This window comes from Pleurodeles waltl, chromosome 10 (assembly GCF_031143425.1).
Source record: "Pleurodeles waltl isolate 20211129_DDA chromosome 10, aPleWal1.hap1.20221129, whole genome shotgun sequence".
NCBI classification, from domain to species: domain Eukaryota; kingdom Metazoa; phylum Chordata; class Amphibia; order Caudata; family Salamandridae; genus Pleurodeles; species Pleurodeles waltl.
The window spans coordinates 30150023-30163844 of NC_090449.1; the positions used below are offsets into that span (position 1 = coordinate 30150023).

Consider the following 13822-nt stretch of genomic DNA (forward strand, 5'->3'; position numbering starts at 1 on the left):
AGCACCACTGGTATTTTGATGTCCTGGCCACTACAAAAATAAGCAAAATCACCTTTAGAAGGTATTTTTGGCCTTATCTCTACATACTTCAAACAGCAGCTATAATAAGAGAATCCTTTTACATATGTTCTAGAGCTGCGTTAATGATTAATGATCACTAATTAAAGTAAACAAAGAAAAGTTATGTTTCAAATGAATAAATACGATTTTGTTTATAGTCCTGTTTTTATCTGACCGACGCAGACTCTTAAAACAACAACAAATGGTCGGTCTTTTTCTCTTGCAAAGATGCCAACCCTAAATACGACCCAGGCAAGTCCCAATTTCTACTTTAGAAGCAGTCTGTTGCTTTAGAAAATAATGAATGCTCATTCTGCTCTTACTAGTATTATGGCTCTCAGCGGTGACACTTTTCAGCACTATTTTCGCATTGTAGTTCATTTTTGGAACCCAGAATGTTAAACGCGGGATAGATATTTTCCATAAATTAACTCAGGGGAATACCGTTGTAAAATGGCCGCCATGTTTGCGCGTCTCTGGTAATGAGAATAGTTCTCTTGCGAACCAATGACGGAAAAAGAACATTTGCCCATTCCAACAGGGCAGCTATGGCAACGTCATAATCCAGTTCGCCTTCCTCCGGGCAAGTGTCAAAATCCCAAACGTTCATTGGGTGAAGTCGCGGTCACTCTTACCAGACCCCGCCCACCAGACCCTGCCACTGCTGGTGGCGGAAGTGCCGCCCGTTTGTTTTCGCTGTTTGTGTTTTTTTCATTCGCCGGTGATCGGGAAGGGTCGGTGCACTGAGCAGAAGCGGACGGGCTTCGCTGACCGATGTCAGGCTGTCAACAAGTTATCTGGAAGAAGCAGGGGGGGGGGGGGGAGAAAGGGGGTTGCGACGGCCACGGAAAGAAGCGACAGACCCGGCTTGTGAGCGTCCCAGACATTTCGCCCGAGCGGTGACGTCAAACAAGGAACTTCCCGGCAGGTAAATCTCCTGGTTGCGCGGGCGGGCGGTCAGCTGCCGGATCAGCTGATGAGCTGCAAGATCAATACTGAGGTCTCAGGTTTCCCCCGCCTGAGGGTGTATCGAGGCCAGCTTGTCCCTGTGCACTGAGGTACTTGTAGCTCTGTTTATGCCATTGTCACTTCGGGGTTCCAGGTTACAGAATGCATAGCTAAAACCTGCTGTGTCGATTGTGGGTGCCCCAGAAGCTGCAGGCGTATTTTGTGCTCGGCCCCATCATGTGCATTTTTGGAGTATGCCTCACCTCGGTAGCAATCTCAGACTCCCCCTCAGTTACAGGTGGTTCTCTCACATCTGGCCTTTTCTAGGCATTCTGTCCTCCTGCTGTACTTTTGCTTTCTTTTTGCAAACCCAGGGCCACAAGTGCTGGCATGCAAAGCTGAAACAGATCTGGGCCATAAAAGAGGCTCTACGTTTTCTGCAGCTCTTTCTACACTAAGTACAGATGGGAAATAACGTATTACAAAGTTTGTATTTATTTGTATTCAATGGAAAAATACTAACATTCGTTATTTTAGGAGACTGTGCTGTCAACCGTAACTGCTAGGCTCGTATCTGTGCAAATGGAGGCAAGGGTTTCAAATAATGGCATTTCCTTAAACAACCGACGAGTACACGTGTTCGCAGTACAATGCTGATGTTTACTGAGGAGGATAACGTACTGCATTGAAAGGTGCTCATGGTGCTGGAGCCTGACAGGCATTCAATAGTGAGTGTAGTCTTAGTAGTTAAATGTGAAAATTCACTAGTTGCAAATTCATTTTTTTCACATAATGCAACATAAACAAATGTGAGGTGAACAGTAAATAAATAGATAACTAGATGAGGAAATGTATAAAAATAAACATCGTAGCCTTCATGATAACATTTTAGACACGCCTGACACTTAAGAAATGTAAGGTTTGTAGTTCGGTAGTCTAGTTATTCCGCCGTGACACAAGCTGACACCGGCCTTGAACGCAGCACGTTACCGTGCTGGGCTGCAAGGCCACATGTGACTTTAATTCACACGGATCCATGTCCCATTCTAGAGCTCTGTCACCTGACTGTTGCCCTCTGAGCGGTAGACTTCGTTGTCACTGTCTTCTGCAGAAACCAAATACTCCTCTTTATAGAACCAAGAGAGTATGTTTCTCAAAACCTATAATCCCACCAAATGCACAACCTGGCAACACAGCTGTGTAGTTCTCAGACCAGGCTGCCCAGCGGTACAGACACTGTGGCCCAGCGGTGGGCAACAGTTCACCCAGTTGAAAGAAAGAAATGGCCAACTCTTGCGGCCCACATGCCCGCGTTCAGAGGACACTACAGCGCCCCCTTACAGGATCCGACACACTGGATTAATCCCAGTGAACACATACACCCATCAACAAACACTGTACTCGTCAGACTACACACAGATCTTCAGTGATGCCAGACCTCCATACGGCTGGTCCACGTTCAATCCGAAGCTCTTCTGCAAACAGTGCACCGACTTTGGAAGTGCTACGAGGCGATACAGACGTTAGAAAGGCACTACACATATGATGATAACATAACATGGCATGTAAAGGGCAACTTTGATTTCAAGTGACCTCGAACCATGAAGTCATCTTTTAAGAGGCACATTAGGGCGGTCTAGTGGTGATCCTAGTACCATTCTGACATACTTTAAGTGACAGTCTGCTTACGAAGTGGAGTGCCTGTAGCCCCCCACCCCTCCGCTGATATCACTATGCAATTATTTAGAGCAAACATTGTTTTACATGAAAAAATAATATAGTTAGAAGAACATCTCACGTTCTACATGATATCCCTCAAATTTCTCTCTCTAGTAGATTTGCATTTTTTAGTGGTAAGGTTGAAGATTAATAGAAGGCCAGAGTGTTATTTTGTGAATTTGCTATTTTAGAAAAATTAGGTCATTTTTTCACACTTGCTAAAAAAGGGTTCTTGTTACAAGATAACAGTGTAGGAATTCAAATCAGTGATTTAAAAGAAGTGCTCTGTAATCATTTGCCCAGACTCAACATTTGTTTTCAGGTCGAGGGCGCAACCGCTTTGACCTGTTGTAAGTATTATGGGCTTTTAACCATGCTCATCACTTTCACTTGTTCGTGGGCTTGCCTTTCAAAAATTTCTTGATATCATTGGTAATTGCTTTGTGTTTATCCCACCTTGGTGCGGTTTTGTTACCGCCTTGCAGATTGAACCTGTTACATGTATTATTGCACGATTGCCGATATACTTCAGCCTGGGTGAACTATTTTTTTCTTTTGTCTCCATGGCAGCCATGTCCCTAGCATCGCTCACAGCGCCGACAGCACAAACCCCATCAAATGCTCTACTAAAAACACAGAAATCCGCAACCAGCTCACCCGGCACAGCAGGAGAGTCAGTACTACAATATTCACTGCACTCAGGAAAATTCGCCCCACAATTCTTTGCAGGGCATTCTTTTTCATTTCATTTTTCCCCATAACCCAGCCTGTGGTGGTCCTAGGACAATCAGGCCACCACCAAAACATTCAGCATGACAATGACACACATTTTTTTTGTTTAGGTATCTATGGGTCCCCACACTAGGCTAGCAGGGACCCCATAATAATAACCCCCCCTCTATTCAGTGTCCTTTTAACCTCTCTCATGGCTGTAACTTTTGTTTTACAGCTGAGAGTAGCTTGTGTTTTCAGGATCTTGTTTGTAATATCATTGTAGTAGGCCTGCTAGCCCTGAAATGTATAATGCACTATGCCGTCTAGGGGCCAAATATAAGCTTACACTGCACTACTTTCAGTCATTTTATTTTAATGTCGTTATGTCCTGTAGGGTCTAACTATGTGGTAACATGACCATGTTTCGTACAAACGCTGTTTTCATTGTGATGTCCTCTTGGGGCTGTTCTGAGCATTACAGTCTAATACCAAACATATTATGATTGTTTGAACACTCTTGATATGTTTTAGTGACCCTTCTAGTTTATTTTGTTGGTTACTCCTCCGTGTCTGTCTCGATATGGGAATTATGTTAGCCAACCAGCAACTCTTTATGGTGGGGTGGTGAAAGTGGTGTCCTATGGAATTAGCATGGCAGATTTAAATAAGAAGCCTAAATGGCAACATTTTCATTTTTGGCTGGAGAGACAGGAAGAAGGTAAATGGAAGTAGAACTTCATGTGTGATGACCTGCTGCCCTAAGGCACTACATACTTCTCTTTATACCCTAAACGGTGCAGGCAGCACCTTGTCTGACTCTGCATTTATCACCAGTGCTTTGATATTGGTATTCGGTTATCTGTTTGTGCATCACTGAAGTCACATTTGTGTTTGGTGTAGAACTTGGTGTTGTGATGAATCGGCAGCCCTAAGGCATTACGTACTTCTCCCTACACCCTAAACAGTACAGGCAGCATCCTGTCGAAATTTGCATTTATCACCAGTGCTTCGATGGTGGGAACGGGTTATCAGTTTGTCTATCACTGAGATCACATTCGTGTTTGGTGCAGAACTTCATGTTGTGATGATCCAGCGGGCGGGAAGGCATTACATGCTTCCCACTGTACCCTAAACAGTACATGCAGCATCCTGCCTGACGCGCATTTACCCCCAGTGCTTTGATGGTGGGAATGCTCATCAGTTTGTGTATCACTGAGATCACATTGGTGTTTGGTGCAGAACTTCATGTTGTGATGACCCCGCTGCCGTAACAGTACAGGCAGCATCCTGTCTGACTGGGCGTCTCTGACCACATTCAGTCGGTTAATACCCGTTCACACGTAGGTGCTGCCCATTCCCCATCCTCCAGGCCAGTGCCCTGCAGGTTAGTGTTCTTTTCTCCTAATCAGGCTTTGCATCTCTCCTCATCCCTCAAGTTTCAACGTTTTGTGTTTGTGGCAAAAACCGCAAAATGTGTGATTTCAAATGTTCAACAGTCATTCACATATGCTGCTTATATAAGGAAGTGAAAGTCTCGTTCTGCGATGGGCATTAATAACTGGTGCAGAAACCCTCCAGAGATTTATAAATAAAACACACCTTGCAGTCCAGAGTGCAGTATTGCAGAGTAGAGTGGTGTAGGAGGCTGGCCTGGCTTGTAGTGTGTACCAAGGGGTACTTACACCTTGCACCAGGTCCAGGTATCCCTTATTAGTGTAGAGGGGTGTTTAGCAGCTTAGGCTGATAGAAAAGGTAGCTTAGCAGAGCAGCTTAGGCTGAACTAGGAGACGAGTGAAGCTCCTACAGTACCACTAGTGTCATATGCACAATATCATAAGAAAACACAATACACAGATATACTAAAAATAAAGGTACTTTATTTTTATGACAATATGCCAAAGTATCTCAGTGAGTACCCTCAGTATGAGGATAGCAAATATACACAAGATATATGTACACAATACCAAAATATGCAGTAATAGCAATAGAAAACAGTGCAAACAATGTATAGTCACAATAGAATGCAATGGGGGCGCATAGGGATAGGGGCAACACAAACCATATAATCTAGAAGTGTAATGCGAACCACGAATGGACCCCAAACCTATGTGACCTTGTAGAGGGTCGCTGGGACTGTAAGAAAACAGTGAGGGTTAGAAAAATAGCCCACCCCAAGACCCTGAAAAGTGGGTGCAAAGTGCACCTAAGTTCCCCAAAGAGCCGAGAAGTCGTGATACGGGAATTCTGCAAGGAAGACCAACCCCAGCAATGCAACAACGATGGATTTCCTGCTGAGAGTACCTGTGGAACAAGGGGACCAAGTCCAAAAGTCACGATCAAGTCGGGAGTGGGCAGATGCCCAGGAAATGCCAGCTGTGGGTGCAAAGAAGCTGCCACCGGATGGTAGAAGCTGTGGATTTCTGCAAGAACGACAAGGGCTAGAAACTTCCCCTTTGGAGGATGGATGTCCCACGTCGTGAAGAGTCGTGCAGAGGTGTTTCCGTGCAGAAAGACCGCAAACAAGCCTTGTTAGCTGCAAGGGTCGCTGTTAGGGTTTTTGGATGCTGCTGTGGCCCAGGAGGGACCAGGATGTCGCCAATTGCGTGAGGGGACAGAGGTGGTGCCCAGAAAGACAAGGAGCCCTTTCAGAAGCAAGCAGCACCCGCAGAAGTGCCGAAACAGGCACTACGAAGTGGAGTGAACCAGCGCTCACCCGAAGTCACAAAAGAGGGTCCCACGATGCCGGAGGACAACTCAGGAGGTCGTGCACTGCAGGTTAGAGTGCCGGGGACCCAGGCTTGGCTGTGCACAAAGGAAATCCTGGAAGAGTGCACAGGAGCCGGAGTAGCTGCAAAACACGCGGTTCCCAGCAATGCAGTCTAGCGTGGGGAGGCAAGGACTTACCTCCACCAAACTTGGACTGAAGAGTCACTGGACTGTGGGAGTCACTTGGACAGAGTTGCTGAGTTCAAGGGACCTCGCTCGTCGTGCTGAGAGGAGACCCAGAGGACCGGTGATGCAGTTCTTTGGTGCCTGCGGTTGCAGGGGGAAGATTCCGTCGACCCACGGGAGATTTCTTTGGAGCTTCTAGTGCAGAGAGGAGGCAGACTACCCCCACAGCATGCACCACCAGGAAAACAGTCGAGAAGGCGGCAGGATCAGCGTTACAAGGTCGCAGTAGTCGTCTTTGCTACTTTGTTGCAGTTTTGCAGGCTTCCAGCGCGGTCAGCAGTCGATTCCTTGGCAGAAGGTGAAGAGTGAGATGCAGAGGACCTCTGATGAGCTCTTGCATTCGTTATCTAAAGAATTCCCCAAAGCAGAGACCCTAAATAGCCGGAAAAGGAGGTTTGGCTACTTAGGAGAGAGGATAGGCTAGCAACACCTGAAGGAGCCTATCAAAAGGAGTCTCTGACGTCACCTGCTGGCACTGGCCACTCAGAGCAGCCCAGTGTGCCAGCAGCACCTCTGTTTCCAAGATGGCAGAGGTCTGGAGCACACTGGAGGAGCTCTGGGCACCTCCCAGGGGAGGTGCAGGTCAGGGGAGTGGTCACTCCCCTTTCCTTTGTCCAGTTTCACGCCAGAGCAGGGCTGGGGGATCCCTGAACCGGTGTAGACTGGCTTATGCAGAGATGGGCACCATCTGTGCCCATCAAAGCATTTCCAGAGGCTGGGGGAGGCTACTCCTCCCCAGCCCTGACACCTTTTTCCAAAGGGAGAGGGTGTAACACCCTCTCTCTAAGGAAGTCCTTTGTTCTACCTTCCTGGGCCAAGCCTGGCTGGACCCCAGGAGGGCAGAAACCTGTCTGAGGGGTTGGCAGCAGCTGCAGTGAAACCCCGGGAAAGGTAGTTTGGCAGTACCCAGGTCTGAGCTAGAGACTCGGGGGATCATGGAATTGTCTCCCCAATACCAGAATGGCATTGGGGTGACAATTCCATGATCTTAGACATGTTACATGGCCATGTTCGGAGTTACCATTGTGACGCTATACATATGTCGTGACATATGTATAGTGCACGCGTGTAATGGTGTCCCCGCACTCACAAAGTCCGGGGAATTTGCCCTGAACAATGTTGGAGCACCTTGGCTAGTGACAGGGTGCCCACACACTAAGTAACTTAGCACCCAACCTTTACCAGGTAAAGGTTAGACATATAGGTGACTTATAAGTTACTTAAGCGCAGTGGTAAATGGCTGTGAAATAACGTGGACGTTATTTCACTCAGGCTGCACTGGCAGGCCTGTGTAAGAATTGTCAGATCTCCCTATGGGTGGCAAAAGAAATGCTGCAGCCCATAGGGATCTCCTGGAACCCCAATACCCTGGGTACCTCAGTACCATATACTAGGGAATTATAAGGGTGTTCCAGTATGCCAATGTAAATTGGTTAAATTGGTCACTAGCCTGTTAGTGACAATTTGGAAAGAAATGAGAGAGCATAACCACTGAGGTTCTGGATAGCAGAGCCCCAGTGAGACAGTTAGTCCTCACACAGGGAACACATACAGGGCACACTTATGAGCACTGGGGCCCTGGCTGGCAGGGTCCCAGTGACACATACAACTAAAACAACATATATACAGTGAAATATGGGGGTAACATGCCAGGCAAGATGGTACTTTCCTACAAGTGGCATAGAGTGCATTGATGTAGAGCGCAGTGGCTTAGGGTAGAGGAGCGCAAAGTAAAGTGGCAAAGAGTACAGTGTTGCAGAGTAGAATGGAATGGCGTACAGTGCAGTGGCGCAGAGTGTGTTGTTTTAAGTGCAGTGGAGTAGAGACCAATGGCGTAGAGTGAAATAGTGCAGAGTGGGGAGGAACGCAGTGTGGTATAAAATAGATTAGAATGGCTTTAAGTGTATTGGCATACATTGCAGTGGCGTAGTGTGGAGTGGTGCAGAGTAGAGTGTAGTGGCTTAGAATGCATTGGCACAGAGTGGCTTAGAGCAGTGCAGAGTAGACTGCATCGGCATAGACTTTAGTAGCATAGAGTAGAGTGGCATAGAGTTCAGTGATGGAGTGCAGTGTTGCAGAGTAGACTGTCATAGTGTGTAGTAGTCTATAGTACAGTGGCATAGAGAACATTGGCGTAGAGTGCAGTAGAATATAGTGGTGTAGAGTGGCAGTGAGAGCAGTGGCCTAGAGTACAGTGGTGCAGAGTAGAACAGAGTGGTGTACAGTGCAGTGACAGAGTACAGTGCAATGACATAGTGTGTTGCAGAGTGTAGTGGCATAGATTGCAGTGCTGCAGAGGTGTGGCATAAAGTGCAGTGGTATAGAGTGCACTGTTTTTAGTAAAGTGGTGTAGAGTGCATTGGGATGGAGTGCAGTGTTTAGAGTAGAGTGGTACCGAGTAGGAAAGAGTGGAGTGGTGCAGAGTAGATTGTTTCAGAGTAGAATAAAGTGGAGCACAGTACAGTGGAGTGGTGCAGGGTAGATAGCAGTGGTGTAGAGTGAGGCAGAGTACGTTGCCATAGAATGCAGTGGTGATGAGTAGAGTGCAGTGAAGCAGTGTGGGGTGACGAGTGGAGTGGTGTAGTGTAGAGTGTTGTAGAGTGCAGTGGTGTTGAGTAGGATAAATTGGAGTATGCATGGTGTGGTAGTGCACGTCCATGACAGACAGTACCTCTCCAATTGAAATGACCATTACATTTGCACAGAAATATAGTTTTATTGGTAAAAGTGTACAGCACATAAACTAGAAGGTATGGAAATGTCATCATCTAGTGTATTGATCTGTTGTGATAGTAATACAATATTTGTTTCCAACACACTTCAGACCTACCCCCAGTAGTCTGCATGATTGTCACATACATCCTCTCACTTTGAAGTCAGAGAAAGAAAAGTAAACACCAGGCAGCCGCAAAGAGAGACTGACATTTGACCTCTGTCTTTGAATCAACAGCAAATGTGACAAGATAAGAACAAGTTTTAAAGGCCTGTCAACAGAAAGGGAGCACTTGGAAGGATACAGTAAGTAAGGCTTGGGCAACACAAGGGACAAACTCATGCTGGGCAGCCTAAAATAAGTAGAGCCAGCAAATAGAAAGCAAGGAAATGTGAGTTACGAACCACACAGCCAGTGCTGAGCAGCGGATGGATTGTATTCCCAGGGAAGTTTTCCGAATGTCCCCAAGATGTTGTTAGAAAACCAAACAGCTGTGCTGTCTGGTAGGTTTTGACCTGAAAAGGAGACAAGCTTTGAAGCCTTATGGCAGATCCCAATGGATAAATTTAACATTCACTGAGCTGCCTGTCAGTAAAAAATTTCTAAGGATGAGGACAAAAGGCAGAATGCATTACCAATGCACCAGTCAAAGTCCATTAGAAACTTGTAAAGAAGAACTGGGGGCATTTCAGAGACACTGCCAGGAGCTTTGAGTGACTGTCATGCCGGTCACGGCTCTTTTATGACTAGGACAGATGCTTCCAGAACTAAGAAGTTAACAGTACACCTGTCACTGCACCTTGAAGTCTCCAGCAGGTAAAGACCCACAGTGTTATAGCAACAAACCCATGATCATAGAGCAGAAACACCTCCGAACAAATAACTCTTGTGCTTGATATCAGATGCAAAGTGGCACCCGATGTAATACTCTTACAGTAGACAACAGACAGTAATAAACACAACAGTTTTTTTAATGTAGGATTTCCAGGGGATGCTTCAGGAGTGAGTGGTATTTGCATTCATCACATAACAGTCACAACGTGCAAAACTGGGCACAAATACTTCACTCTGCACCCAACTGAGAGTGAGGCATTCGGTGCTGCTTTGTCACAAGGCGTGGAGGATAGACACACACGTGGTGGAAGGGAATCCTCCATAGGCTGTGGGGCAAAGGCCTTGGGTACTTCCAGAGCTGGGTGGGCAGAGGGATCTTTGTCCATTCCCACAATGGAGAAATAATGCTCCTGGGGCCTGTGCCAGACCCTTGAGTATGGACACATATCTGAGAGTTTCCCTTCAGAAATGCATGTAATTCCTATGTATGTTCAGCCTGCGTGTATTTGAATGCTTTTGTTGTAAAATGCATGAATTACTCCCTTTGTTAAATGAAGGTAGTATTAACCACTTTCCAGAGAAGGTCAGGCTTATTCACTCACTACACTTCTTCAATTGCTTATTCAGCTGATGTAAAATATTTTACAGTGTTTCTTTTAGATTCTTGAACGAAGCACAAATCTGGAGTGTGGAAATCCTTACTGCGAGTAATAGCTTGTTTACCGAGGACCACATTACTTCTTTTGTTTGCTATGACAGTAGTTGTCACACCCGTCTCTTCTACAGTAGAACTATCTTGCTGAGTTACCAGCTTCACATATCTGCTTTGTTCATTTATGTATCCAAAAGTGTTTACTTACACTCAATCGCTATGACTGGAATTATGATCACAGCATTTAAGTCCTAAAAGAGTTATAACTAGCGAAACCATGAAGTCTAATGCCTGATGGGAAGTCATCAGATGTAAAACGATTTGATTAAGTTTAGGTAAGAAATGTATGTTTTTGCATTTAACGACAAATGGTCCTTTTCATTACTGACGAGCTTGTAAGAGATGGCCTGTTATGCAGACGAGACTGTACTACTTCATTGTAGCTTAAAGGTTCAACAGTGGCTAGTAGGATTATGTACCAGCCCAAACGCATTTAGTCCCATTTTCTTTGTGGCTAGTCACTGGCACTTGCGTGATTTCAGCACATCTCGGACATCAACCAAAACATGATGATCCACGAAAAACCAGATCTTGTAGATATAGTCCAGGCAACACATGATCAAAAAGATTAGATTATCGGGTGACATCTTAAAGAAATCGGTTTAGAATAGGGTCCTTTTCCATGATATCCAAGAGAAAGTTGTAAATAATGAACGTCCTTTGGATGTTATGCAGGGGAAGGAAGGTACAACATGGGGATTTTTGGTGCAACAATTTGCGAACATTTTGTTAAATAGCTGAAGAAGCAGTGAAAAAAACAGGAACATGTCATAATGTACGAAACAGATCCAGTGGTAGGCGATTGCACTTGACATTTTTTTTTAAGCTAGATCTAAAACCAGACTAGTCAAGGAGACATGATAAAACATTGGACTTTGTAGGGTACCAGTGTGAAGGACCCAGTTCCATAGTGTGATTCACGAGAAATAGAGCAAAAACTAGGGACTTCAATTTTTTGCCAGGGAGATATTGAGCCAAAGTATAGTCCTAGTAGGCAACATAATCGAGCCAAAGGAAGTACCCTAAGGACAAGGTTCAGGCGAAAATTAAATGAAACTCCACCTTTTAGATAACATTGAGGAGAAATGGAAAGTAAAGGGGGACCTGGGATATAACATGTAAAATAAATGGATCCAAAAACAATCAACATGGTGACACTGTCTAGGAGAAACTGATTCAGAAGGGGAGCTTGAGAAGAAGGTCTAAGGGACACCATAACAGACAAGCATCTTTGAGGCTCTGTCGTGGAAAAACACAGGCCAGGAGGTATCTTAGTCGAACATTAAGAAAAACAATATGCAAAATACCCCCAAACCCTGGCTCTTTTTAATGAAATCTGGGTAATCAAGACAAAACCTATCTTGCAGCTAATATTAATGTGAAATAAAGCAATACATACAAACGTTGTGGTTGAGACCCTGGAAAAACCAATCCAAAAACTGTGAATCTGGAGATTTGTTAAAGAGAAACATAGTGCAAACCAGGGTCATTGTCTATCATGTTTAGGTTACATTTTAGAAAATAGTGGGTTCATGGTAGAGCTCCTTGAAGAAATAGGGGCAGTTACAGAAAACTCGTGTGTCATCCATGAGAAACTGAAGGCTTTAGAGAATCTGTGGAGAAACTGAGGCTAAAGGGAACCTTGACGATGAGGTCCAGGAGATACCAAAATTACAAGGACGGGTGAGTTCTTTGGGATAGTATCTGTAAGAAACAGATCTCAAACTAGGAGATTGGAGATAGAGTCCAGCATATGTTTGGTCATGAAGAAGATCATTGGGAATCTCATCTAGGTGAAATGTAGTAACCCATTAGTTTTGTGTGTGAAAACACTGGAAAACAACAATGTCAAACACTGGGATCAGAATGTCACACACAGGAAAAACAGCGGTTATCATGGGAACCTAGGAGAAGATTTCCAAGAGACCCTTATTTGAAAATTAAAATATTTGAGATGAGGTGCAGAAGAATCCAGGTCAAATCAGGGATCCAGGAGATCATATCCATAGACACAAAGTAAACATTGGGGGCATAGGGGTGGTGACTGAGAGAAATGGAACTAGGATTGAGTTATCGGAGACGATGTACAACTGAAAACAAAACCAGAACTTTGGACACAGAGTGGTAAGAGTCTGTTTTGCTCACCATCAGTAGTTTGCTGCTTTACTCATACATTGAGTGAGGATCTAGCCCTGTCTTGGTTTTCCACCTAGAGGTTTATTTGGTGCAGTATGAAAGTGCACAGCAAACAAAAAGGGAAGAAACTGCTAGCAAAGTATCAGGTCAGCTGAAACTATGCTGTGGTATGCCAAGTATAATATTTAACATATCTCTTGTGAATGTCAAGAGGGGTGTGCCCAGGTGCTTTCTGTCCAGTCATTCTGGTGATAATCTTTTACTGCATACAAACCTTTCATTTGTAGATGTAGATTGTGTTAGCCTTCTTCTGTATTGTTAAGACGGACAAGCACCTTTTTAAAAAATGAGGCATTGTGTGATTAAGACTGGGCCCAGTGATACAAACTGGAGGAAGAATCAACCACTTGGCGCCCACACACTGGAACTGTCCCCTCAAATGATACTTAATTGGAACAGCCATTTCAGGACTCAGGAGAGGAGACTGAAGTAGGGACATTGGTGAGCATTACAAGTGAGGCAGCTGCGGGACCTTGCTAGCACATTAGATATGGCAAACTGCAAATTCCATGTTTCATGCTCGGGCTAATAGTGGCATGCATAAAGGCTGTGGCATACTCTTAACTCCCTAATTTATGCCAGCACAACTGCCACAAGACACAGCCTGTTACATATCCCTGTGTCAACTGAAAAGAAGGATAAGTTACTTACCTGTAAATCCTAGTTCTCTTCCAGGGGTATCCTCATCAAAGTCATAAACATTGAATGGGAGGAGGGTGGGTTGTTTATGACTTTGATGAGGATACCCCTGGAAGAGAACTAGGATTTACAGGTAAGTAACTTATCCTTCTCTTCCAGGGGATCCTCATCAATAGTCATAAACATTGAATAGATTAGCAAGCCCATCCCTTAACTCTGCGGACTGTCTAATAGAAGTGCAGGAATAGATATGTATCATGCAAACAAATTTCTCAGAGATGCTTGCCCAACTTGGGCGTCTGCTCTGGCATCTGAGTCCAAACAGTAATGTCTAA

At 45.0% G+C, this 13822-nt stretch overlaps 1 protein-coding gene across 1 annotated transcript in view; it reads left to right on the top strand.

Moving 5' to 3' along the window:
* The first annotated feature begins 729 nt into the window (after nt 1-729).
* The window catches only part of LOC138260972 (vacuolar fusion protein MON1 homolog B-like), a 141906-nt gene continuing 128813 nt past the window's right edge, over nt 730-13822 (top strand). The window contains exon 1 of the mRNA XM_069209535.1: nt 730-988. The gene's annotated coding sequence lies outside the window, so the exon portion shown is untranslated. The remainder of the gene's footprint in view (nt 989-13822) is intronic.